General features: G+C 39.3%; 2 pseudogenes; one reads left to right on the top strand and one right to left on the bottom strand.

Annotated features, from left to right (window-relative positions):
• The window catches only part of LOC144250234 (netrin receptor UNC5D-like), a 244647-nt pseudogene that overhangs the window by 51691 nt on the left and 165736 nt on the right, over positions 1-27220 (bottom strand).
• LOC144250115 (glutathione S-transferase Mu 4 pseudogene) lies at positions 21120-22244 on the top strand (annotated as a pseudogene).

Here is a 27220-nt window from a genome sequence, read left to right as displayed (position 1 = left end):
CTATTCCCTGGTCACACAGGGAAGCAGAGTCAATGCAATGATAAACAATGAGAAAACCAGGTATCAGTGTCCACTTCCTGCAGATGACCCACATTTTATGAGTATTTGTCTTGGGGCTCTTGGTTTGGGGCTTTGGAAAGGGCAGGGAAGAGCCATTTTTGGTACTTGCATTCCTTTAAAATGTGACTTCTCTTTCTCTTGGAGTCCCGCTCTTATATCAATAGAGAGTGAGAGGGTATGTGAGTGAGTGGGTGGGAGCATGGTTGCATTAGGATAAAATACTTATTTGTAGGTTCTGTAGGGAGGTGGGGAATTGACTTTAGCATTACAGCTGGAAAATTCCTGACATCTAAATGATGGGGTATTTTTTTTTTCCCCCTAGTCACCTCTGAACTTTGTCAGTTCCAGGAATCCAGAAGAAGTACACTGGATTCCACATCCTGCTATATGTCTATATATATCCGTAAGTATCTTTTCATCCATTCATCCATCCCACTTTCTCTCCCACCTTCTTTATATGGTATTATATTCTGCTTGGTTTAGAGTAATGGATACAAATAAGTGGTTACTGACTGAATTGAGTGTAAGAAACCAATTGTGAAAACTATTTCACAAGTCTAAAACTTTATTTGCATTGAGAGGTACAATTTTTCTTTCTTCTTTTTGTTATCGAGAACTGAACCCCAGGGGTGCTTAACCATAAGCCACATTCCCAGCCCTTTTTATTTTGAGACAGGGTCTCTCTAAATTGCTTAGGGCTTTGCTAAATTGCTAAGGCTGGCTGTGAACTTCTGATTCTCCTGCCTCAGGCTCTCAAGCCATTGGGATTACAGGCATGTGCCATCAAGCCCAGCTGAGAAGGTATGATTTTGTGTTTTGTTTTTTGCCTGAGTAGAGGGATGGTTTGACATACACCCTGTCTCCAAGTTTGGGAGGCAAACACAGATGCAAATCAACCCAGAAGGGTGACCAGACTTTCTTTCCTGCTACAATGCTGTGACTAATCCCCTAGTATCAGGGCAGAGTCAAGGCAGGTGTTATTCAGAGCTCAAGAGGCAAAGTTTGATGAGAGACTGCTATGCTTACAGTAGTAGCCTGGTGGCAGGGGCTTCTTATCTTCCGAGGAATCAGAGGTCCCAGGAAAAGTTTATTCAGGGTGATGAAAAATTTTATTATGACCTTAAATATTTTGACATAAAAAATACTACAAACAGATTCATATAATAAAAACTCCATTTCTATTAATAAAGTGGCCAGCTGGCCAGTCCTTAAATCTTATTGCGAAAAGATGAATTTATCCATGATTTCTTTTTAACTCTTCTAGAAATGAAGTCCTTCTAATAGTTTACTATGCAATAAATGCCACATGAATCTATTTCATAGAAGTAGCCTTCACTACTTCTATGAAGTAGTGTTTGTGAGCTCATTGTTGGCAAAGAAATTCTATCTTCTTCATTTTCCAGAGCTACTTTTTCTATCTTGTAAGTCTAGTATTTAGTTTTATTTTATGCACTGCCTTTAAAACTTTGGTGCCATCTAAGCACCCTTAGAAAAGATAGTGTTTTTATTATTGAAATTTCTATCTTCCCAATCCTTAATGCAAAATGTTCCCATTGAACAGAACATGCCATTCAATTGGGAAAAAAAAAAAGAAAACAAAAGTGGTTGAAATATCCCATCTGGGCTAAGTCCCAATTCCAAAATGCATATCATGTTGTAAAATTAGTTACATTTCCAATGCTAGTATAAGCATTTGGTCAGGAATATCCACATGACAGTGTAATTGGAAAAAGAAATGAATGTTTGCCTTTGGTTTCATTTTATTGCTTCTCAAAAGCAAACTCCCTATAATAATTTTCTGGTCTAGTTCTCTACTCTGTAACCTCCGGGTGGGGCAGGCTATAGAAGAGAGCTTGGAGAGGGGAAAAAAGAAGAGTATGCTATATCCATATCTTCTTCTCACAGTAATATGGGTGGAGGGTCTGTGCACTGAGATAGCTAATATTTAAACACCCTTTCTTGGATACCTTAATTTCATTCAATAAAAAAAAATGATTGGTACTTGGTTAAATTAGAAAGGATGAAATTCTGTCCCTCCAAAGATTTCTGAGGAAAGTAAAAACAAAAACAGAAACCACCCAAATCTTTCAAATTAAAATTTGGGAAATGAGACCATTTCTTTCAAGAATCCCTCCTGGATTCCTCACTGCACAGAGGCCTTTAGAAAAGGAGGACACATCTAACACTGACCCAGTCCAAGACTTCTCACCAGCACACACTGCTGGTAGCTCCAGTATCTTGCCACTGCCTTTCTGTGTGGCCTCTACTCCCTGTTCCCGTGATGTCTCTGAGTTCCCTCTGTGACTGTACATGAGACCCAACTCTTTGTGGCAAGGCCTGGGATGGAGTTGGAAGGAAGCTACTTAAAGTGATGTTTGGGCATTAGAAAGAATTTGAAGCAGAGGCAAACCTCTGGATTTAGCGACTCTTAAAGCACACCCAAACCTGTCGCCCTGTAGAAAGCTATAGAAAATACACCTGGGGAGACAGAAATCATTGGGGCCCTTATACCTCTCTGTCTGGCCAATTTCTTGTCATCTTTTAAGACTGAGCTCAGATGACATCTCCAGGAACTCTTCCTTCACCTCCTCCTCTTTAAGTCTACTCTTACAATGCATTAAAAGCCCTATTCTATTTTTCTATTACTTTCTGTGAAATCTACTACTGCAGTGGTACAAGCTGAGAATCCCTAATCTGAAAGCCTAAAGTACTCCAACCTGAAACTTTTTCAGTGTTGATATGACACTACAGGTAGAAATTGCCACACCTGACTTCATGTGCCAGGTCACAGTCAAAAGACAGGCATGCTAACATATTGTGTAAAAATATCTTCAGGCCATCTGTATAAAGTATATATGAAAACAAATGAATTTTGCCTTTAGATCTGGGTCCTGTCTCCAAGATATACCATTATATATATTAGGAATATGCAAACATTACCAAGTCTTAAAAAAATTAAAATCTGAAATACTTTGGTCCCAGGCATTTCAGATAAAGGATACTTGATTTGTAATTACACTGAATTACAATGTTATCCTTGTCTTCCCAAATCTTGGCACCCTCTCTGTGCATTTCGTGGTGTACTCCCATTATTAAGCATAAGCCCTGTCTTCACCTTTCATCAAGAACTCTTTGGGAATAATATGCCTAATTGTGCTGTAAGGTGGAGTATGATTGTTATAGTTTGCATCTGGAATGTCCAAACATTCCAGGATCCTGGATTTAAGGCTTGGCCCTGAGTGGCTGCTGCTTTTGGAAGGTGATGGAAACTTAGAAGTGAAGCCTGGCTGGAGCGAAGTAGTTCACTGGGGGTGTGCATTTGCAGGGAATATTGGGACCTTCAGCCTTGCCACAGTCCCAAAGTGATGGGGCCAAGTGACCATGGATGGAAACCTCTAAAACCATGAGCCCAAATAAATCTTTCCTCCTTTTAAGTTGATTATCTCAAGTACCATGTCACTACAACCAAAAGCTGTCTAACAGAGGGGTGTAGCATAAGGAACACTTTATTAGAAAATCTTGCTTTGTGTCTAGTCCTGCTATACCCTAAGGCAAACCTACAAGTTTTTCTGATCAAAGCTACAAAATTAGGATGATTATATTATTATTTTCAAGGTTAATGTGAAGATAAAAATGTTTTATCAATGTATAAAAGTTAACATGCTATATATCCATATATAAATATATCAATTAGAGTTTTTCTTCTTATCATCTTTAAGAATGCTGTATCACTGTATTGCTACGTTTCATACAATACCCAACATTTCCAAAGCAGGCAAGTACCTACTACTGTTTTTCAGATGAAAATATCAGAGACACTTAGAGTTTTATTAATTTACCTGTGGTCTAAGCATAGCAGCAGCAAAGCCTAGACCTGCAGGCAGGACCTCTGATGCCTGAGTACACCTACACTCTGCCATGGGGCTCAAATTGTTTCTGAAGATTCAGCCTTGTTCCCAAGCTTTCTTCTATCAATGCTATAATTTAACAGCAGTTTACCCCCATAGACTTCTAAGGTGTGCTCAATTTGATCCTGACTTGCCTAATACTTGGTGCTTCGACAGAGCGATTCCAGAGGCACCTGCTCATAACAGCCAGAATTTGCAATACAATGTCAGAAAGCTGTTTTCTTATTCTCCTAGATACAGGAAAAGTAGCATTGTTTAGTCCATGTGCTTTTGAATTGAAGTTGGACATTCTTGGTTCAAATTCCAGCTTTGATTAGCATGTCCTGGTTAGGCAGTTTAGCTTCTTGGAGTTTCCACTGTGAAGATTTTTTGTTGTTGTTGTTCTAAAATTTGGTACAAATTGCAGGGTGTCCCAAGTGGAGATTAAATAAGTATAATGTATATGAGGGTTCTTTACAAATTATATGGAAACAGGTGAAGTAACTTATTACTTTTCCAAGAATGTAAAGATGGCTTTCAGCAAAACACTATTCACATATACGTACAAAAAGTTAACTGAAATAATTTCTTAAATATTACAATTAGCTCTATAAGTCAGCTTTCTATCACTGTGACAAAATGCCTGAGATGGTTAACGTATAAGAGGGAAAGTTTATTTTGGCTCATAGTTTGAGAAGATGGTTACTTGGTCCTGTTGCTAGATGGGCCTGTGGAGGAGGCACAGTGCATCATGGTGAGAGCATGGGGTAGAGGAAACTGCTCACCTCCTGGCAGTCAAGAAGCAAAGAGAAATACAGGAAGGGGCTAGATTCCCAAATCCCCTTCTAGGGCTCAGCCTGTTACTAAATTTCCTTCTACTAGGTCCCATCTCCTAAAGTTTCTACCACCTTCCAATAGCCCCATAGGCTGATAACCATTCCTTCAACACCTGAGACCTTTAGGAGCATTTCAGATCCAAACTACAGCACTGACCAAAGGCGCAGACTACTGGAGGAAGTTGGAAAGATTCATTATGGTAGTTGTTTCCAGTCTGAAAATATAGAAGGCACAGGAATGTTGAAGGGGAAAGTGACACCATTGTTCATAATGCAAAGTAGAGTGTCCTTTTGGAGGCTCACCAGGAACACAAGTTGGATCCCCCAAGAGAGAGAGGGTACATTTAGTGCAGACAAAGAACAGCCTCACAGCTTATCAAAATATGAAAACATAGCCACATGAGATAACACGAATACGGGGGGGGGTTGGTGTCTTTGATTTCATGCCACAGAACCATGTCCCTGGGAATCAGGGATGGAATTGGAATTAATTGTATCAGTTACAGTTCCCATAAGTCATTACCTTGCTACACCAGGGATGTAATTCAGAAAGGGGCAATAGAAATGTGTGGTCAAGAGGAAAATGGAGCAGACTTTAATTTAAACATGTTGCTTGGAAGCATAAAAATGTTGTTTGGAATCCTACTGTATTCTGCATGTTGGAGGTGATGGAGGGTCATCTAATCCAATTCTTACACCCATGAAATGAAAGCAAGGGAAAAGTGGTGGCTTTCGAGGCAAAGATGACAGAAACAGAGCAATGCATTCCAGCTCTGTGGACTCCAAGAAAAGTTTAGGATGACAGATGGACAGCATGAAATGAAAATAGAGTTTCCAGTGACATTACAAAGAAAAGATGATACAATGGCCTTTTCCTGATTAATCACAAGATTAAAAGCTAAAGAACATAGGGGCTATTAGGCAGCACAGCATATTCTTTTTCTTTCAAGTCAGCTTAATTCCCTGGGTTTAGATTGAAACATTATTCATGATACTCCTAAATTGAACCAGAATCTACAGGATAATTGGAGCTTTAAACTATTTTTTCCTCTTCTTCAATCAGAAATTATATTATTATCATTATCTGTCAAACATACTTCCTTCCTCCTACCCAAACATCATTGTTAGTTTCCTGAATGTTAGTTTCCTGTGTCATTATTAGTTTCCTGAATGTAGGAATTTTTCAGGGTTATGGGAGAGAATATGCTATCCTGGACAATTCACAGCGGAGTAAAGGCATTAAGTGTCCAGGGGTGTGAGACACGAATACTCTTCTCAAACTGTTCAGAAAGGTTGAATTAGGGAAAGAGGCAAGATAAAGTACATGTGGCAAAATATGAAAAGTCTGTGACTCCTCCTAGACATTCCAAATAACTGTCATGGAGAGGCAGGAAATAAAGTTTGTCCAGGCAATTTCAGTCTTCTTCCCTCCCCCACTAGGAAGAAAAGTTTTGCTTTCATTTGCAAATACACTGACTTCAATATTTCACATGTGTATATGAATATTTCAACTATTATAATATAGATCTCTCTCCCTCATTAATGACGTGTTAAAATCTTTAAAAGCTGTTTGCTCAACAAGATTGGTCAACAAGATTGGTTAGATCAATTAGAAAGGCCATATCGGGATTCTCTTAACAGTCTTATGACATTTCTAAAGTTTAAAAATCCTGCAGAATAAAAAACATCTAAATTTAGTATAAAGAGTAAATAACTGTGGATTCGAACTAATATAAGAATGAATGAAAGTAGAATTTGGCTTTACAGGAGGAAATGTGACCAGTCCAGGAACAGGGCAGCAATGAAGTTATGTAAGTTGTCAAGAGTTTGACCATGAAACTGTTCCATGATGCGTGCCCTAATGAAAACCCTGAGGTGCCGGTTTCCATGACTCTGTACACTATGCTTTGCTTTGCTTCACATTCTCTATATTGAAGAACCTGGAATAGAGCAGCTTTGTATTTCTCCAAAACATTTCATTTAATTTCAACTGGAGGAAGACCTTTCTAACATGTGGGACATGAGTAGTCACATTGGGTTTGGCCTTCTGATCCTCAGGTGGGGTGTTTGTTATCAAATATAGCAGTTGTCCTTGGAGAGGATCAGTATTCAGGGTCAGTACCAACAGCAGAGAACTCAGCCCATCACAGGTTGAAAGTAGAGCACTGCAGCACCAAGGGAATAAGGATGTTGCTCTTTTACATCCACTCTCCAACAGAGAGTGGATGTAAATGAAATGAACATTTCATTTTCAATGGGAGTACTTAAGTAGGATTGATTGTTCTTCCAATGGTAATGTCCAGTTCTTTGTTCTCTCAAGAGCAATGTGTACCAATTGTAGCATAAAATATTTTGCTTAGAAATATTTTTCTATTACATTGAGCCTTTATAGTGTCACACACTCTGTGCAAAACATCACATCATTTCATGTAAATTTCACAATTCTCTGAACTAGATATTATGAGTCCCATTTTACAGGTTCATAAAATGAGCTTTATGGAGGGAAGCTTCATTACTTTTCTTCCGAAGACACTCCGTGGTAAGAAACAGCAGAGGTGATTTCAAATCTGATTCCAAATCCATAATTATTAACCCTGTATACTCAACAAACTTTACATCATGGACTTGCTGAAAAGAGACTTATAAACTGCTTTATGAAGAGTTTGTAATTAGGCAATCAAAATATGCTACCATCCAATCGGTAACCATGTGTGCCAACTGTCTTGTAGGACCATGACAATGAAATAACTAGTTGAAATTAATCATGGAATAAATATAGAGCAAAAAATGCAAAGAAGAGATATTTTCGCCGATTATTTAAAATTAGTATGAAAAGTACTTTTTAAAAGTACTTTTCATACTAATTTTAAATAACATATTGTAATAATATTCAAAATGCAATTTGAGTCCTATTTGTGCTTAGCAAAAAACTATATCAACACTTTGTTTCCAAATCCTATGACGTTCCTGAGGATAAATTTAAATTCATTATTGTGGAGTCGGAGAAGATGGCGGCCGGCGAGGAAGCAGCGACTCCAACGTCTCCACTTTAACGGGATAAGAAAGACCCACCTGGACAGCTGCAGCCTACATACGGAGAAACTCTTAGCATAATTCCCTTTAGAGGAGAGCAGCCGTGATCTGGTAGGTTTATTGGAAGTGACAGTTTGTCCCAGAGAAGTGGATCTTGGGCGGCCACTCGGGCACAGAGGTCTAGTCCGCAGACATTAGCCACTCCGGCAAGGGGCTCCCCCGGGAGGCCTAGCTCTCGCTTTGCAAGCAGCCACCCCACCTATCCGGTTCCTCTAACCGGCTCCACAGGTGGCAACGCGGCGGGTGCAGAAGTCAAGTCCCGGAGCCAGCAATCGTTTTTGCAGCGGTGGTTACCCTGAGCGGCTTGGGCCGCCCCGCCCGAACCCGCAGTGGGCCTCCGCCATCCGGGCTTCCCCGGAAGGCATAGCGCTCGCTCTGGGAGCAGCTGTTTCTCCATCCCGGTCCCTAACCACGCGGCCACAGCTAACTGGCTCCACAGGTGGCAACTCGGCGGGTGCAGAAGTCAAGTCCCGGAGCCAGCAACCGCTTTTGCAAGCGGCGGTCACCCTGAGAGGCTTGGGCCGCCCCGCCCAAACCCGTAGTAGGCCGCCGCCAATTTCCAGCGAAATCGAGGGGCTCCAGACAGATTTCCATCGTGCAAAGTTAGACTGCGGGAGCTCCTTTTCTCCGCACGGAGGGGTGCATAGCCTGATAGGCAATCGCCCTGCGGCTGGAGTCTGTGGCGCGCACTAGGGAGCTACAAGGTGCCGGAGCGGGGGGAGCAAAGATACCTGCGGCCCACTGGAAAGACAGGTCAGGGGGTAAAGTTCAAAAACACAACAGTTGCACCAAGCAGAAAGAAACGCGAGCAGTATGAAAAGACAAGGAAAGAAAGGACTACAAGCTATGCAGGTCAACTCAACATTAGAAGAGGTAATAGCTGCAACTGATGGAATGTCAGATAAAGAGTTCAGGATATACATGCTTCAGATTATCTGGAGTCTCAAGGAAGACATGAGACAGCAAAATCAGACAATGAAAGATCACATTGACAAACAAATCCAGGAAGTAAAAGATCAATTTCACAGGGAGATAGAGGTAATAAAAAACAAACAAATAGAAATCCTAGAAATGCAGGAAACAATAAACCAACTTAAAAACTCAATTGAGAATACTACCAGCAGAGTAGATCACTTAGAAGAGAGAACATCAGACAATGAAGACAAAGTATTTCAACTGGAAAAGAACATAGACAGCTCAGCAAGTCTGCTAAGAAACCATGAGCAGAACATCCAAGAATTATGGGACAATATCAAAAGACCAAATTTAAGAGTCATTGGGATACAAGAAGGCACAGAGCTCCAAACCAAAGGAATAAACAGTCTATTCAGTGAAATAATACGAGAAAACTTCCCAGAATTGAAGAATGAGACAGAATCCCAAATCCTAGAAGCCTACAGGACGCCGAATATGCAAAATCATAAGAGATCCACACCTAGACACATTATAATGAAGATGTCCAACATACAGAATAAGGAGAGAATTTTAAAAGCTGCAAGAGAAAGAAAGCAGATTACACTTAGGGGTAAACCAATCAGGATAACAGCTGATCTCTCGACACAGACTCTGAAAGCTAGAAGATCCTGGAATAACATATTTCAAACATTGAAAGAAAATGGGTTCCAACCAAGAATCGTGTATCCGGCGAAATTAAGCTTCAGGATAGAAGATGAAATTAAAACCTTCCACGATAAACAAAAGTTAAAAGAATTCGCAGCTAGAAAACCATCTCTTCAAAAAATCCTTGGCAAAACATTACAGGAAGAGGAAATGGAAAATAACATTGAAAACCAACATTGGGAGGTAGGACAGTAAAGGGGGGAAAGTAGTCAAAGAGGATAACAAATCAGGTTTAGTAACATCAATAAATAAATATGGCTAGAAGAACAAACCATATCTCAATAATAACCCTAAATGTTAATGGCTTAAACTCACCAATCAAGAGACACAGGCTAGCAGAATGGATTACAAAACAAGACCCAACAATATGCTGCCTACAGGAGACGCATCTGATAGGAAAAGATATTCATAGACTGAAGGTGAAAGGTTGGGAAAAATCATACCACTCATATGGACTGCGGAAACAAGCAGGAGTGGCCATACTCATATCTAATAAAATAGATTTCAAACCAAAGTTAATCAAAAGGGATAAAGAAGGACATGTCATACTGCTCAAGGGAACCATACACCAACAAGACATAACAATCATAAATATATATGCCCCAAATAATGGCGCAGCTGTGTTCATCAAGCAAACTCTTCTCAAGTTTAAGAGTCTAATAGACCACCATACAATAATCATGGGAGACTTCAACACACCTCTCTCACCACTGGACAGATCTTCCAAACAAAAGTTAAATAAGGAAACTATAGAACTCAATAACACAATTAACAATCTAGACTTAATTGACATATATAGACTATACCACCCAACATCAAGTAGTTACACTTTTTTCTCAGCAGCACATGGAACCTTCTCAAAAATAGACCATATATTATGTCACAGGGCAACTCTTAGACAATATAAAGGGGTAGAGATAACACCATGCATCTTATCTGATCACAATGGAATGAAACTGAAATTCAATGATAAAAGTAGGAAGGAAAAATCAAGCATCACTTGGAGAATGAACAATAGGTTGCTGAATGATCAATGGGTTTTAGAAGACATCAAGGAGGAAATTAAAAACTTCCTAGAGTTAAATGAAAACACAGACACAACATATCGGAACCTATGGGACACATTGAAAGCAGTTCTAAGAGGAAAATTCATTGCTTGGAGTTCATTCCTCAAAAAAAGAAAAAACCAACAAATAAATGATCTCATACTTCATCTCAAAATCCTAGAAAAAGAAGAGCAAAACAACAGCAAAAGAAGTAGAAGGCAAGAAATTATTAAAATCAGAGCTGAAATTAATGAAATTGAAACAAAAGAAACAATTGAAAAAATTGACAAAACTAAAAGTTGGTTCTTTGAAAAAATAAATAAAATTGACAGACCCTTGGCCATGCTAACAAAGAGAAGAAGAGAGAGTACCCAAATTACTAGCATACGGGATGAAAAAGGCAATATCACAACAGACACTTCAGAAATACAGAAGATAATCAGAAATTATTTTGAATCCTTATACTCCAATAAAATAGAAGATAGTGAAGGCATAGATAAATTCCTTAAGTCTTATGAACTGCCCAGATTGAGTCAGGAGGATATAGACAACCTAAACAGACCAATAACAATAGAGGAAATAGAAGAAACCATCAAAAGATTACCAACTAAGAAAAGCCCAGGACCGGACGGGTATACAGCAGAGTTTTACAAAACCTTTAAAGAGGAACTAACACCAATACTTTTCAAGCTATTTCAGGAAATAGGAAAAGAGGGAGAACTTCCAAATTCATTCTACGAGGCCAACATCACCCTGATTCCGAAACCAGACAAAGACACCTCAAAGAAAGAAAACTACAGACCAATATCTCTAATGAACCTTGATGCAAAAATCCTCAATAAAATTCTGGCGAATCGGATTCAAATACATATCAAAAAAATTATACACCATGATCAAGTAGGATTCATCCCTGGTATGCAAGGTTGGTTCAATATACGGAAATCAATAAATGTTATCCACCACATCAATAGACTTAAAAATAAGAACCATATGATCATCTCGATAGATGCAGAAAAAGCATTCGACAAAGTACAGCATCCCTTTATGTTCAAAACTCTAGAAAAATTAGGGATAACGGGATCATACCTCAACATTGTAAAAGCAATCTATGATAAGCCACAGGCCAGCATCATTCTGAGTGGAGAAAAATTGAAGGCATTCCCTCTAAGATCTGGTACGAGACAGGGATGCCCTCTCTCACCACTTCTGTTCAACATAGTCCTCGAAACACTGGCCAGAGCAATTAGGCAGACGAAAGAAATTAAAGGCATAAAAATAGGAAAAGAAGAACTTAAATTATCACTATTTGCAGATGATATGATTCTATACCTAGCAGATCCAAAAGGGTCTACAAAGATGCTATTAGAGCTAATAAATGAATTCAGCAAAGTGGCAGGATATAAGATCAACACGCATAAATCTAAGGCATTCCTGTATATCAGCGACAAATCCTCTGAAACGGAAATGAGGACAACTACTCCATTCACAATATCCCCCCAAAAAATAAAATACTTGGGAATCAACCTAACAAAAGAGGTGAAAGACTTATACAATGAAAATTACAGAACCCTAAAGAAAGACATAGAAGAAGACCTTAGAAGATGAAAAAATATACCCTGCTCATGGATAGGCAGAACTAACATCATCAAAATGGCGATATTACCAAAAGTACTATATAAGTTCAATGCAATGCCAATCAAAATCCCAACAGTATATCTTGTAGAAATTGATAAAAGAATCATGAAATTCATATGGAATAATAAAAGACCCAGAATAGCAAAAACAATACTAAGCAGGAAGTGTGAATCAGGTGGTATAGCGATACCAGACTTCAAACTATACTACAGAGCAATAGTAACAAAAACAGCATGGTACTGGTACCAAAACAGGAGGGTGGACCAATGGTACAGAATAGAGGACACAGTAACCAATCCACAAAACTACAACTATCTTATTTTTGATAAAGGGGCTAAAAGCATGCAATGGAGGAAGGATAGCATCTTCAACAAATGGTGCTGGGAAAACTGGAAATCCATTTGCACCAAAATGAATCTGAATCCATATCTCTCGCCGTGCACAAAAGTTAACTCAAAATGGATCAAGGAGCTTGATATTAAATCAGAGACACGGCATCTGATAGAAGGAAAAGTTGGTTATGATCTACACGCTGTGGGATCGGGCTCCAAATTCCTCAATAGGACACCCATAGCGCTAGAATTAACAAATAGTATCAACAAATGGGACTTACTCAAACTAAAAAGTTTTTTCTCAGCAAAAGAAACAATAAGAGAGATAAACAGGGAGCCTACATCCTGGGAACAAATCTTTACTCCACACACTTCAGATAGAGCCCTAATAACCAGAATATACAAAGAACTCAAAAAATTAGACAATAAGACAACAAATAACCCAATCAATAAATGGGCCAAGGACCTGAACAGACACTTCTCAGAGGAGGACATACAATCAATCAATAAGTACATGAAAAAATGCTCACCATCGCTAGCAGTCAGAGAAATGCAAATCAAAACTACCCTAAGATACCATCTCACTCCAGTAAGACTGGCAGCCATTAGGAAGTCAAACAACAATAAGTGCTGGAGAGGATGCGGGGAAAAGGGCACTCTTGTTCATTGCTGGTGGGACTGCAAATTGGTGCAGCCAATCTGGAAAGCAGTATGGAGATTTCTCGGAAAGCTGGGAATGGAACCACCATTTGACCCAGCTATTCCCCTTCTCGGTCTATTCCCTAAAGCCCTAACAAGAGCATGCTACAGGGACACTGCTACATCGATGTTCATAGCAGCTCAATTCACGATAGCAAGATTGTGGAACCAGCCTAGATGCCCTTCAATAGATGAATGGATAAAAAAAATGTGGCATTTATATACTATGGAGTATTATTCTGCATTAAAAAATGACAAAATCATAGAATTTGGAGGGAAATGGATGGCATTAGAGCAGATTATGCTAAGTGAAGCTAGTCAATCTTTAAAAAACAAATACCAAATGACTCCTTTGATATAAGGGGAGTAAATAAGGACAGGGTAGGGACGAAGAGCTTGAGAAGAAGATTTACATTAAACAGGGATGAGAGGTGGGAGGGAAAGGGAGTGAGAAGGGAAATTGCATGGAAATGGAAGGCGATCCTCAGGGTTATACAAAATGTCATATAAGAGGAAAGGAGGGGTAAGACAAGTTAATACAAATGGAAGAAATGATTTACAGTAGAAGGGGTAGAGAGAGAAAAGGGGAGGGGAGGGGAGGGGAGGGGGGATAGAAGAGAATAGGACAGACAGCAGAATACATCAGAATCTAGAAAGGCAATATGTCAATCAATGGAAGGGAAACTGATGTGATACAGCAATCTGTATACGGGGTAAAAGCGGGAGTTCATAATCCACTTGAATCAAACCGTGTAATATGATGTATTAAGAACTATGTAATGTTATGAACGACCAATAAAAAAAAAATTCATTATTGTGAATGTTATTCAAACCATAGCTCCATTAGGCATCAGATATTTCAAAATATCTGATTTCCTCTTAAACACTAACCCTGTGCCTTCCATTTCTGATTTCATCTTCAGCATTAACCCTGTCCCTTCATTTAAAGGAAGTTCAGTGAAGTTTAATTCCCCCCAAATTACTGAAAAATATCAAATTCAATTTTTTTAAAGGTCTGAAAAAAACAAGAGTTTAATAAGATGCCGACCTTGGTTTCTGTCCCTCTCATCATTTCCTTGAAGGATCTTAACTCAGCTAACCATTTTTAATTAGGCAAAAGTTTGTTGAATTTTGTTGATACTTGCCCTCAACTAGCTTTGAACTATGAATAAATATATCTGAGCAGCTGGCTCCGACAGAGGGCAAGATGGAAGCACCCAATAGAGAATACTATGAACCAATGTTCTTTTCCCTGGAAGTGTTTTTCTTACTCTGATTTTTCTACTCCTTCTCATTTGCAGGCCCCACCTCCTTTGCCATAGGAATGAACTCACCACCTGGACTGGCCCATCAGGGAACTCAAACTTCCCCAAAGAAACAAAGGATGCAAGGTGGAGAGGTGTTCCATATGGAGATCATGCAAGTCCTGCAGTGGCTGACTGCTGTGAAAGAGAAATGAGGGATGGGGACATTGGATCTGCAAGCATCGTTAGATTAACACAGGTTCAAGGCTGTGGCAGGTTTCTCTCTTAAGTAAAGCTAACTAAAATTTTATCTCATAAAATAAAATCTGTAATAGGACTAGCCCAATATTATTGTTCTAGCCAACTGAACTCTCTAACAGTTTACTAACTTGAAACTCAACTTTTCCTTAAGTTGATGAATGTTGACTTGTTCATTCTCTCCCAAATAAATTACTTTCTTTAAATGTCATTTCAAAATCTCTTTTACTTCTTTTAAATAACCTTTTAATGCCACCCTAATGATTATAATTGGATAAAATTCTAATCCTCCATACCTTTCTTGGTTAGCGTTATAGGACATGAAAAGATCTTGGTTGAAATATGTGTGAGCATCAGTGTATAAATGTTTGCATAGATGTCACTCTTCTTTTGATTACTCAATGTAGAGTGAATCAGTCAACCATATTTACCAAGTACTCTCCCTGTAAGGTTTCATAAGTTACAAGGGTGTGTTCTGGATGAAGAAATGTAAAAGACACATCCCCTACTCTCTCAAAGAACAAGATACACACATCATAACTCATACAAAGTCAGGCATTGAATCATTGTGCTTTCACCTTATGTCCTCTTCCTAGCTCATGATTGGCATTGTCTCAGTAGTTATGAATTGAATAGGTTGGCAAGTACTCCTCCTTTCTCTTTCCTTTGTCATTTTATAATGTGTATTTATGTGTGTGTGTGTGTGTGTGTATGTACACATGTATCTTCTACACCTATGGAAGGAATGCCCAGACCAACCCACTCATCAGCTATGTTTATTTTATGTTCATTAAAGAAAGTGAGGAGATTAAATCATGATGAACCAAAGAGCTCTCTTTTCCTCCCCCTCTGACTTGACAAAGACCCAAGTTGAAAACTAAGAACTCTGATAGCTCTGTCAAAGATTCTCACACACCTATTCTGTGAAAGGGGAGTTTTCAAAGTTCTTGACATGGAGCACTGAACAAGAGTCTCTGAATGTGTTTGGGGAAAAATAAATGTGGGGAGTTGAAACATATCTCCTGTTATTTGCAGGATATAAATCCAAAATAATGCCCTGGGGACAAAGAAAGCAACACATAGAAATCAGATTGCTCTAATGCCATCCATCCCCAATTGTCATATGGCACATGCTAGAAATGACTTATATTATGCAAAATAAGAAACAGGAAACTCAGACAGGTGGTTCTCTTGTCATATTAAATAAAAGGCAGTCAGAGTAACAGGTAGATTTGGGGGGAATATATTTTTCTTTGATCAGAGTTAACTAGTGAATGACATACTGAAAATGAATACTTCTTTTTTTTTTCAATTTAAGTAAGATTTATTGTGTGCCTATAGTGTGCATGGACCTTTATTAGACACATTGAAATTCAGGCACAAGAGAGACACAAGATCCCTGACCTTAGGTACCTTATGATCTAATTAGTATAATACAGATTAGAAACAGTAGACAGACAAGTTACATGTCAACAGTTAATTGTTAAAATCAACATTAAAGGGCTGTAATTTAAATAATCAAAAATGGCATCTAATCCTAAAATTATTTACAAAAGGTATTTGGCGTCAGAATCCACAGCACTTCAAACAAGGTAAGTTCCACTGCAGATCAATACCCAAAGATTCAAACACACTGAAACACTTGACAGCACTATGAATGACTTTTGTTATTTTGGATCTTCTGTTTCCTTCTTATTACGGTCTGAAGCCTCCGTAATACCAATTTATCAGACAGAAGCATGTCATCTTGTTGTTCTAGATAATCCAGTAAGTTTTCAGTCCATTCAAGTGCAGCTTTATTACTAATAAGTTTTTCTGGGATCAGTTCTGCTTTTTTAGTTTTAGTGGAAGGCTTTTGCTCCACAGGCTTGGCCTGGTCCTCTGCACCTTCACTGTCAGTTAGCAACTGACAGCTTGAGTCATTACTCCAAGAGTCAAACCACTGATTAATATTCTCAATGTCAACATGTTCACAGTCTTCTGTGTTCTGTAAAACTGTTGCCAAGTTAGCTGCTAAAATGGCTTCTTCATCAATGTTCATGACTGATTTTCTTCATTTCCATGTTTTGGTTATGGTACTTGATTTTGTCATGTTCCAAGTTCTTGACACTTCATAAATTGCATCCAACACTGTCAAATTCTTCCAAAACATTTTTGGGTCAATACCTTCATCCATGTATTTCTGGAGAAGTCCTGTTCGATAGTATCTTTTTACTGTGGCTAAAACTCCCTGGCTCATTGGTTGAATTAGACTTGTTACATTTGGTGGCAAATATTTCACAATTATTCTGCCATCATCTGAACTCAACAGCTCTTCATTTGGATGTACTGGGGGGAAATCTAAAAGAAGCACTGCTTTTGGGAGAAGCCCCTTAGATTTCAAATGCTTCTGTACTTGTGGCACAAAATATTTCTCAAACCACTGTCTGAAAACAGACTGTTCTATCCATGCACCTTTTTGACTGAAGTAAGTGACCGGAAGGTTTGAAAGATCAGTTCCTTTGAATGCACGGGGTTTTTTTGCTTTCCCCACAACATAAAGGTTAAGTTTGTGTAAACCTGTGGCATTTGCACAACACATAATAATGATTCTCTCTCTGCTTGACCTATACTCAGAAGTACTTTGCTCAGAGTCAAGAGCTAATGTCCTTGATGGAAGGCATTTCCAGAACAATCCAGTTTGATCAGCACCATAAATTTGCTCTGGCTGTAGATTCTCTCTCTCAACAAATTCCTGAAAATTACCACAAAATTCACTGGCAGCAGTTTCATCTCCTTTTGATTTTGTTCCTTTCCCAGCAGCCTTTGGAATACCATGGTGCTGCTTAAATCGAGTTAGTCAGCCAGATGATGCATTAAAATCACCTTCTATCCCCAAAGCATCAAAAAAGAACTTGGCTTGTTTTGCACAAATAGTCCCCGACACTGGAATTCCATTTGTTTTCTGTTGGTTAAACCACTCTATCATAACCCTATCAAGTTCCTCATATGTTGATGACTTCATAGATTTACATTTGGATACCCCACTTATAGGATCTGAACTGTTAGCATAGTTTATAATCCTTTCTTTGTTCTTTTTAATATCACGAACTATGGATTCACCAATTCCATATACCACAGAAAGTTTTTTGAAAGAGATACCTTCTTCAAGTTTCTTAATGATGTCAAGGAAAGGGAGGAGGAAGAGGAGGAGGAGGAAGAGGAAAAGAAGGAGGAGGAAAAAGAGGAAAAGGAGGAATAGGAGGAGGAGGAAGAGGAGGAGGAGGAAGAGGAGATGGAGGAGGCAGAGGAAATGGAGAAGGATTAGGAAGAAAAGGAGGCAGAGGAAAAGCAGGAGGTAGATGAGGAGGAGGAGGAGGGGGAGGAGGAGGAGGAGGAGGAAAAGAAGAAGGAAGGGGAGGAGGTGGTTGTGGTGGAGGAGGGGGTGGAGGAGAAGGAGGAGGGGGAGGGGGAGGAGGAGGAATTGGAGGAGGAGGAAGATAAAAAGGAGGAGGGGGATCAAGTGCAGGTTTCAGTTGATGACTGGAGTTAGTATGTAGTAACTCTGTAAGAATGTAAATCTGTGCTCTTTTAAAAGGCTATTACTAAACACACCACACAAATAGGAAAACAGAGAATGGTAGATATAAAGTTTTGTAATTCTATCTCTCATGAATCATTCCAAAATACCACCTAACTTTTCCCCATCTAATCATATCAGCTATTTTTTCCCTGTATAACATCATCCAACATCTGGGTGCTCATGGGCTACCAATATATCCATTTATGAAGTACCTAAAACATGTCTTGTATTTTGTCCAGTGTTAAGCAGAATGTGAAGGAGTAGCAGACATATTCTCTGGCTTTAAAGATGGTGCAATACATTGTGTGGGAGGGAGGAGACTATAATTTTAATCCACATAAAGAGCTTCTCTAAACATTGTTATGTACATGTTGGCATATCTATAATAAATGAACATAAAAATAACCTATTTGCTGACATAACCTTTTTCTACTTAACGTTTTTAATTTAAAACTTTCCTTTTATAGACAAAGAGGGGATTTCTCTTTTATAACATTTTGACCCTTCAAGGATTATTGATCTATTGAAGCCATATAATAAATGCTTTAAATCCAAAGAGAAATGAAACTAACCAAAGAAGATATGAGTTCTATTACAAATAAGAAAGATATTAAAATGCACTTGTTAGTTCTCATGTAATAAGAGCTCACATGTGATGCCTTCTAGCATAACATGGATACAGTCATGCTTTTGGTGGAAGGGAATTATAGAGCAATTTCTTTAAAACCTTTCCCTCTGGCTGCCTAACTTTGTTAAGCTTCATTTAAATTTTCATTTTACTTAGGAAGTTATAATTGTGTGCCTGGTTGATCCAATAATTCCTTAAAGATTAAAAACTTCCTCCTCTAGATTTCAAATTTGTAGATGATCTGCGGATATTCAGTCACAATACCATGTCAGGCAAAGTCCTGGCAATGTTCAAGAGTTAAAACTAGAACTTAGCCCTTCAAACTTTTTGGCCACAGGGATGCTAAATCTTCATTTTACCCTCTGTGAAAGTGGAGATTAGTGTAAATACACATTGTCCCTAAGAATCTGATCTGGCCCATGGGTAAAAAACAAATAAGCAAAAACAATAACAAGAAGAATTGACCCAGCAATTTCAAATTTTCAGCCAGGTCCTGGTGTAGATGAAAATGGTCCACAAAGAGTAAATGGTTTTATTATTTAAAAAAAAACCTATACATATATATAAATATTCATGAAAAAAGTGATGAATATGGTTCCAGAAAACTGAGTCAGAAAATTAATAATACTTATTTTGCAAGGGATCTGTGTACATATGTGTATATTATTTGAAAAACTGCTAGAAAGCCAAGCAAGGCAGTGTGTCTGTAGTCCCAGCTACTAGGGAGGCAGGAAGATTGGTTAAACCCAGTAGTTTGAAACTTACATACTGAATTACATAGCAAGATTCTATCTAAAGAACAAAAATGAGACAAACAAATACAGAAACAAAAAAAATGCTGGAAGATAGAAAGAATGAGAATATATGTGTGCACTTAATTCTTTAAAAAAGACTGAAAAACTATAGCATCAAATTCCACTCTGAAATGTGCTACCAAAGCTTCTCTGGGTGTGCTCTACAATAATGTATGTTCTGCTGTTGGTATTTATGTTTCTGAGACTGAAAAAATAAGGAGAGAGAGAATGAGTCCTGATTAGGATCACACCCTACAGTGAGAGGTGCAGCCCCAACAAAAGGATTAAGGTTGGCACTATGGAGGTTTAAAGGAAATGGCTGACCCTGTAGTCTGATCAGAGGACAGGGAGGAAGAGAACAAAGGAAAAACAGGAAAGATAGCAAGTGGTGCACATTCAGAGGGAGAACTTGGGAAATGTTCAACTCTTAATGCTTTTCCCTAGAATAATGGGGGATATCATGTTTGATCCAAAATAGTAAATTTTTGCTTTGTATGCTGGATCACTCTTTTCATAAAGTGTCAACTTCTCAGTAAAACTTGATATACTTAAAGCACTGTCTGTTTGTATTCGGTAGGAATAAAGTTGAAGGCAATAGAATGAAGAGGTCCTGCTACCTATGCCCTCCCCCCCACACACACACTGAGATTCTGTGCAAGGCAGCAGTTCCAATAGGTCAGGAACAAAGCAAACAAACCATAGTCTGTGCTGGAGAAGGGGATGGAGAGAAGCACCTGGCACCGCCAATCAGCTGAGAGGCAGATGGCTCAGGCATGGATGTGAGCCAGATTCCCTGTTCTCAAATAAAGAAAGAGAAGGTGACTCTGGAGCAGGATGGATGATGCTTGAATCACATAAGCAAAACTGAAAACTAACATGTTCTTTTTGGTGAACACAGAATGGTTTAATATCAGTAGAACCTAAGCTGAGAATTACCCGATGCAAACTCACACAGTGTTTTATATAAATTTATGACCAAAGTTTGGCCTAGGTTTATACTATTCCACTTTAGAATATAAAATTACAACTAGTAAAATTGGTGAATTCTAGACAAAAGCATGCACATTAAACAATTTTATTATTAGTTGACTGTTGGTATAATTCCTTCTCTTCCATGTACCATACTGTCTAAAAGGACTGCCATCCTAATAATTTATTTGTGTCTGACTATTTTATCTTCCTTCTCAACATTTTTAAACACTTACTATCTATACCATAAATCTGAGATTTATTATCTTCTCTCTTCTGTTATTAAATACTCTTACCTAAATTCTGTCGGCTCAGCTGCATTGAAAATTCTTTTAGGAGGGGCGGGGCGGGACCGGCCACCAGGGCCCGCCCCCTCCCTTGCCCGGCGCCAGCAAAAAGTTACAGCTCAGCCCCACCGAGGCCAGTTGGCTCCCCCGCAACACCCGCACCAGGCCCATGATACTGGGTTATTGGGACATCCGCGGGCTGGCTCATGCCATCCGCCTGCTCCTGGAATACACAGACTCAAGCTATGAGGAGAAGAGATACACGATGGGGGATGCTCCGGATTATGACAGAAGCCAGTGGCTGGATGAGAAATTCAAGCTGGGCCTGGACTTTCCCAATGAGAAACTGAAGCCAGAGTACTTGGAGCGCCTCCCAGAGGTACTGAAGCTCTTTTCACAGTTCCTGGGGAAGAAGCCATGGTTTGTTGGTGATCAGATCACCTTTGTGGATTTCCTTGCTTATGATATACTTGACCTGCACCGAATATTTCACCCTAAGTGCCTGGATGAACTTTCGAACCTGAAGGACTTCGTATCCCGCTTTGAGGGCTTGAAGAAGATCTCTGCCTACATGAAGTCCAGCTGCTTCCTCCCCAAACCTCTGTACACAAAGGTGGCTACATGGGGCAACAAGTAGGGCCTTGAAAGGATAGGATCAGGGAGTGAGGAGCCTGTTCTCTTCCTGCTGCCAGGGCCCTGGGAAAGGGCCAGAACCCCTGCAGCTCTGGCACCATCTTCTCATTTTTTTCTCTTCTGTCCATCCCCCTATCATACCCACGGCCTTGTTGGCCCTCCTTTCTCCCTCTAATCCTGAGATGGGAATTTGGAGATACAGAAAAAGAAAGACTGAACGAGTCTCAAAAGAAACTCCAAAACACCCACGAGCCTTTGTGTCCTTAGCACATATCCTTAGCCCATGTCAGTGACCCATGCCCTTGCCCGCAAATAGTTACATGAGGGCAGTATACAATTGGTAGAAAAACTGGCGTGAAATTGTGTAAACCTGTCCTGGCTCTACCTGTCGTCCAGCCCCTAGGTGCTGTCCTGCTCTAAATTATAGCACCCTACACCAGGGAGTTGCTGTCTGTCCTTCTGGAGATAGAGTCCCATGATCCCTTTTGAGGGCCAGTCCCCAATGACCTGAGTACCTCTTACTAGGCCCTGTCTCCTAAGGTTCCACTACCTCCTGATAGTGCCACCCTGATGACCAAGCCATGAACACATGAGCCTTTGAGGGACATTCAGGATCCAAACTAAAGCAGAGGCATTTAGGGAAGACTCAGGTAAGAGATACTGTTGCTTATCAAGAAAGTTCTCTTACCCAAGAGCTATATTTCTAGAAACTTATATCCAAAAATGGTCAAGACTTCAATAGATGTTTCTCAAAAATGAACACTCTAATGGCCAAGAAACATAAGAAAACATGGTAAACACCATTACATAGCAGAGTAGTTATAAATACCATATACATCCAGGTGTATACTCAGATGGCTGACATTCCGTGAACGGACAGTAGTTTTTGAATTTATGGATTAACTGTAACTCTCATACATTGCTGGTGGGACAACCACCTTGTAATGGTGGCAACGACATCTAAACCTAAACATGCAAGTACCTAGGACCCAGGATCCCTCCCATCAAGAATGAATGTTTTTGGTCTCCAAAAAGACACTGTTAAGACATGTGCAACAAGATTTGAAAGCAGCTTGATTTTAAATAGCCCACAACTGACCTCAGCTGAAGAATGGACAAATAAACCATTTTATTAATATAAAAAAAAGAAAATTCTTTTAAAGAATGACATCTATCTCTGGGGAACTCTAATGGTTACCTAGGTTTATCAGAAAACATTCACTATTAAAATGATTACCATATTGCTTTTCCTTATGCATATATGGAGAAATGCTCAATGTCACTCTCATAGAGCAATGAAAATACAGAATGCGTTAGTTATAAAGCCTCTTATCTCTATGTATGACTCCTTAGATACCAATTAAAAGAAATGGGTATTTGCCCAATGTCACTGTTATGATTTGGGTATAAGATATCCCCCAAAAGCTTTTGTTAATACAGGAATATTCATAGGTATATTATGAGAGCTATAACCTCTTAAGTCCATCCTAATTTAAATGTAGGCAGTTGGGGCATGACTGGAGGAGATGGATCACTGGGAGTGTACCCTGGAATGGTTGATCTTTCAGTGTTCAATGGCTTCTTTTCCCTCCCTCCCCCCATCTCTATCTCTCTCTCCCTCCCCCCCACACCCCTTCTCCTTCCTGACACTCTTTAAACTGAGCTATTGGGCCCTTACCCCATGATGTACCACCCCATTTTGGGTCCAGAACAATAGAGTTAATTGTGTATGGACTGCGATCTCTAAAAACATAAACCCAAAATAAAAATTTTCTTCTCTAAGTGTTTGTTGTCAGGTGTTCCAGTCACAGTGATAAAAAGCTAACTACAATAGAAGTTGGTACCAGGAGTAGCGGGGTGACTAACCTTTGGAGTTGGCTAGCAGGAGGAATTTGGAAAAGTTTAATATGCAAGCTGGAAAAGCTTTAGAATGTTGCAAGCTGAGCTTACTGGGTGAATCTGGCAAGAGCTCAGAAGACCAGAAAGTGGACAGAATATGGATGGTGCTCATGAGGTTTCAGAGGGAAGTAAGACCCTACTGGGAAATGGACTAGAGGCCACTCACATTCTTGCAATGAACCTGGCTACATTTTCCCCACATTCTGAGACTTCATGTGAATTTTAAAGTGATGGACTAATTAATCTTGTGGAGGAAAATAATTTAAGTCAGGAGAGCATTAAGGAAGGGGCTTAGATACTCCTGGAAGCTTTTAGCCAGATTTACTATGAGAATTGGGAGGAGAAAACAGAGCTAAAGGATCTTAAAAACTTGCAGTTTGTCCAAAAAAGTATATGTAAACCTGGGGCCAAGGAAGAGGTGCTTGTTGAAGAAATTACAGCCTTATAGATATTAAACACTTTGCATGGAGACAATAGTAAAGATTCCTGGATAGCATCTCAGGAATATGTAAGACTGCACCAACCATAGGCTCAAGGGAAAGAGAAGAGAAAATCCTTTGGAAAGAGATCATGGAGGTGTCCTAGTCACACCAGGGGGCCTAGGAAGTTGTTTCATGGTGCTGAATCATGAAGGCATTCAGAGGCCACTGCAGCCGAGATTCCAGCAGGCCAGGTATTGGGTGAGCTACAGCAGACCTTGGCATCATCTACATAGTGTCCAGCAGAATGCAGGATGCTGGAGTTATGGTGTCATGGAGACTTCCACTGTGATTTCAAAGAAAGGTCTGGGAGATGAGCCAAAGCTGTGGGTGGAAGTCCCTGCAGGCTGCTCTTGAGAGGACACTGCATGGAGCTGTGAGGGTGGAGATAAAGCTGGAGTGGAGGCTTTGAGAAATTAAGAGATGCCAGTAACATGGACTTTCTTCTGAGAATGCTGGCTGTCGAGAAAGCCAGGCCAAGAGAGAGGTCCCAGTGGTGGAGCTACACAAGTCCTTTGGAGGTCACATTATGATGCCGTGTCCCATAGATGCTGAATGTGGCATAATAGGTGGAGTGTGGGAACCTGCTTGCCCATCGAGGTTTCAGTCTTGCTTTGGCCCCATCCCTACTTTCTATGCCCCATTTCTCCCTTTTGGAATAGAAATGTTTACTCTGTGTCACTCTCTACTGGATATACATTATTTGCTTTTGATATTTCACAGGGGCTCACAGCTAAGATTTTTCCTTGGGTCTCAGAGAAGACTAAAGTTGGACTTTTGGGTAATGCTGAAATGGTTACGACTATGAAACTTAGATTGATGAACTGAAATCATTTTGCATTTTGATACAGACATGAGTTTTGGGGGACCCGGGGTAGAATATTATGGTTTGTATATAAGGTGTCCCCCAAAAGCTCCTGTTAATATAGGCAGATTCAGAAGTAAATGATTAGATTATGAGAGCTGCAACCTAATTAGTCCAGTCTAGTTTGAATGCAGTGACTATGTGGTTACTGTAGGCAGGCAGGGCATGACCAAAGGAGATGGGTCACTGGGGATGTTCCCTGGAAGGGTGGCTTTTCCTGCAGCCCCTTCCTCTTCCTCTATCTCCTCTCTTCACTTCCTGATATCACCATGAGCTGAGCAACTTTCCTCCACTGGTCCTTACCCCAAGATGTGCTGCCTTATCCTGGGCACAGAGCAATGGAGTTGGCTATCTATGACTGATACTTCTGAAACCGTGAACCTCAAATAAAATTTTCCTCTTCTGAGTTCTTCTTGTCAGTATTTTGTTCAGAGTGATGAAAAGCTAACTAAAACATCCACCAATTGAGAAGCCAATGGATATGAATACTTATATAACTAGGAGAATTTTGGCACAATAAGAGAAGATGACAATATTTTGGGCAAACATCCATGTGATGATTGACTAAGACTAGAAGACTGAAAAACAATGATAGAGAGAATGATGGCTTGAACATTTTTAGAATAAACATGAAACAATTTGTAATGCTATAAACACTAAAATAAAATCCTCTCTGACACAGGTTGGAAGAAAGTTTTGTATTATGATTATTACTTTTTATTAGGAAAATGAAAGCTTGAATGTTTGAATTTCATGAACAAGTATATTAAACATGGTCACTCAATTTTGCTGAATGTCCTACTACATCCAGTTGCTTAATCTAACTTCTGCCTTCAAAAGTAGGTCTTGGGCATCATTTTTATTACCATCAAGTTACAAAGTTGGAAGGAACTTATGATTCCTCTAGCTGAGTCCTCTTGGTTTTGATTTGAGAAAGCTAAGGTGAGAAGTGTTATGTTTGAATCTGAAATGTCCCTCAAAGGCTCATATGTTGAAAACTTGGTCCATAGCTGATGGCAAGTACTGGGAGATGACAGACACTCTAGGAGTTGGGCCCTCATTGGAGGAAGTAGGTCACAGGATCATGACTCTGTCCCTGTCCTCTGGCCGTCTCTCTTCTCCCCTGTCCCTATGAGTTAAGTTTTCCCACCACACACTCCCCGCCATGATGTTCCACCTCACCAGAAATTCACAGAAGTGATTTTGGAAATAAAAGCAGATTAGGTGTACAGAAAAATCTTTTTACTTTTGTACTAAAACTAAACACCCCAGATAAACATATAAAACTTTTAATGTGGCTAGGCTGATGATAAATTAAAACTAATAATTAGAGGCCTGTCATCTCAAGGAGTTATCTGGATCAGTGAGCAGGAATTTTCCACTGGGATGCTGTCCAATCCTCAGAGCAGTGTGTCATGGACACAGAACAGGGGACAAGCAGAGGGGGAGCTCATACAAGAGACCCTTGCACCAAGCAGGTACCAACAAAAGATAATAACTCACAGAAGATGGGCTAAAAAATGATCTTTGGAAAGCCTACTTTTTCTTGTAGTTGATATAAAGTAGATCAGAGAAAATAAAAGTCTCTCAAAAGTACCTCACCTGAAGTTCATCCTCTTAGAAGTAAGGTTAGAAAAAAAAAGTAAGGTTAGAATTCATATAATAGGTAAAATTCCAGGGAAAAATTTAAAGTATCAAATGAGTAGTGCCCCTAAGTACCTAGCAGAAACAATTTACAAAGGAGTTTCTCCAGCAAAATTGATTCTAAGCTTAGGTTGTAAAGATTTTTGCAAATGAATTTCAATAAACATGAAGCTCAATATTAAAATAAATTTATTGGGGCTGGGGTTGTGGCTCAGTGGTAAGAGTGCTTGCCTACCATGTGGAGTCACTGGGTTGGATTCTCAGCACCACATATAAACAAATGAAATTAAAGTCCATCAAATATATATATATATATAAATTTACCAAATATTTAAAGAAATAAGTGCTTTGAATAAGTATTTATAGGAAAAAGGAACAAATATCACATTAACAAAGATTGATGACATTATAACTAACAGGTACAGAGCACTATATACTTTCAACATATTTAAGTAAAGAATATATGTAAGCATAACACATTAAAATTGGCCAGGAAAGACTAAAGCAGAACTTACAGAAATGAAGAGTATCTAATCTAAAACACAAATGAGTAAAACTCAAATATAAAATTTGATATAATTGAAAAGTCTGTGAACACACAAATATCAAGAAGTTACACCCAAAGTAGCACTGAAAGAAAAAAAGATGGCATACATGAATGAATGGTAAGAGGCAGGAGAAAGTAGAGTGAGAAGACCTAATACAGTTTAGTTCAAGCATGGTCTACAAATCAATAGCATAGGCTTCATA

Source organism: Urocitellus parryii, chromosome 14, assembly GCF_045843805.1.
Source record: "Urocitellus parryii isolate mUroPar1 chromosome 14, mUroPar1.hap1, whole genome shotgun sequence".
Classification (NCBI taxonomy): Eukaryota; Metazoa; Chordata; class Mammalia; order Rodentia; family Sciuridae; genus Urocitellus; species Urocitellus parryii.
Note: the sequence above shows the minus strand (reverse complement) of the source record. Positions and strands in the feature narration are given on the sequence as shown.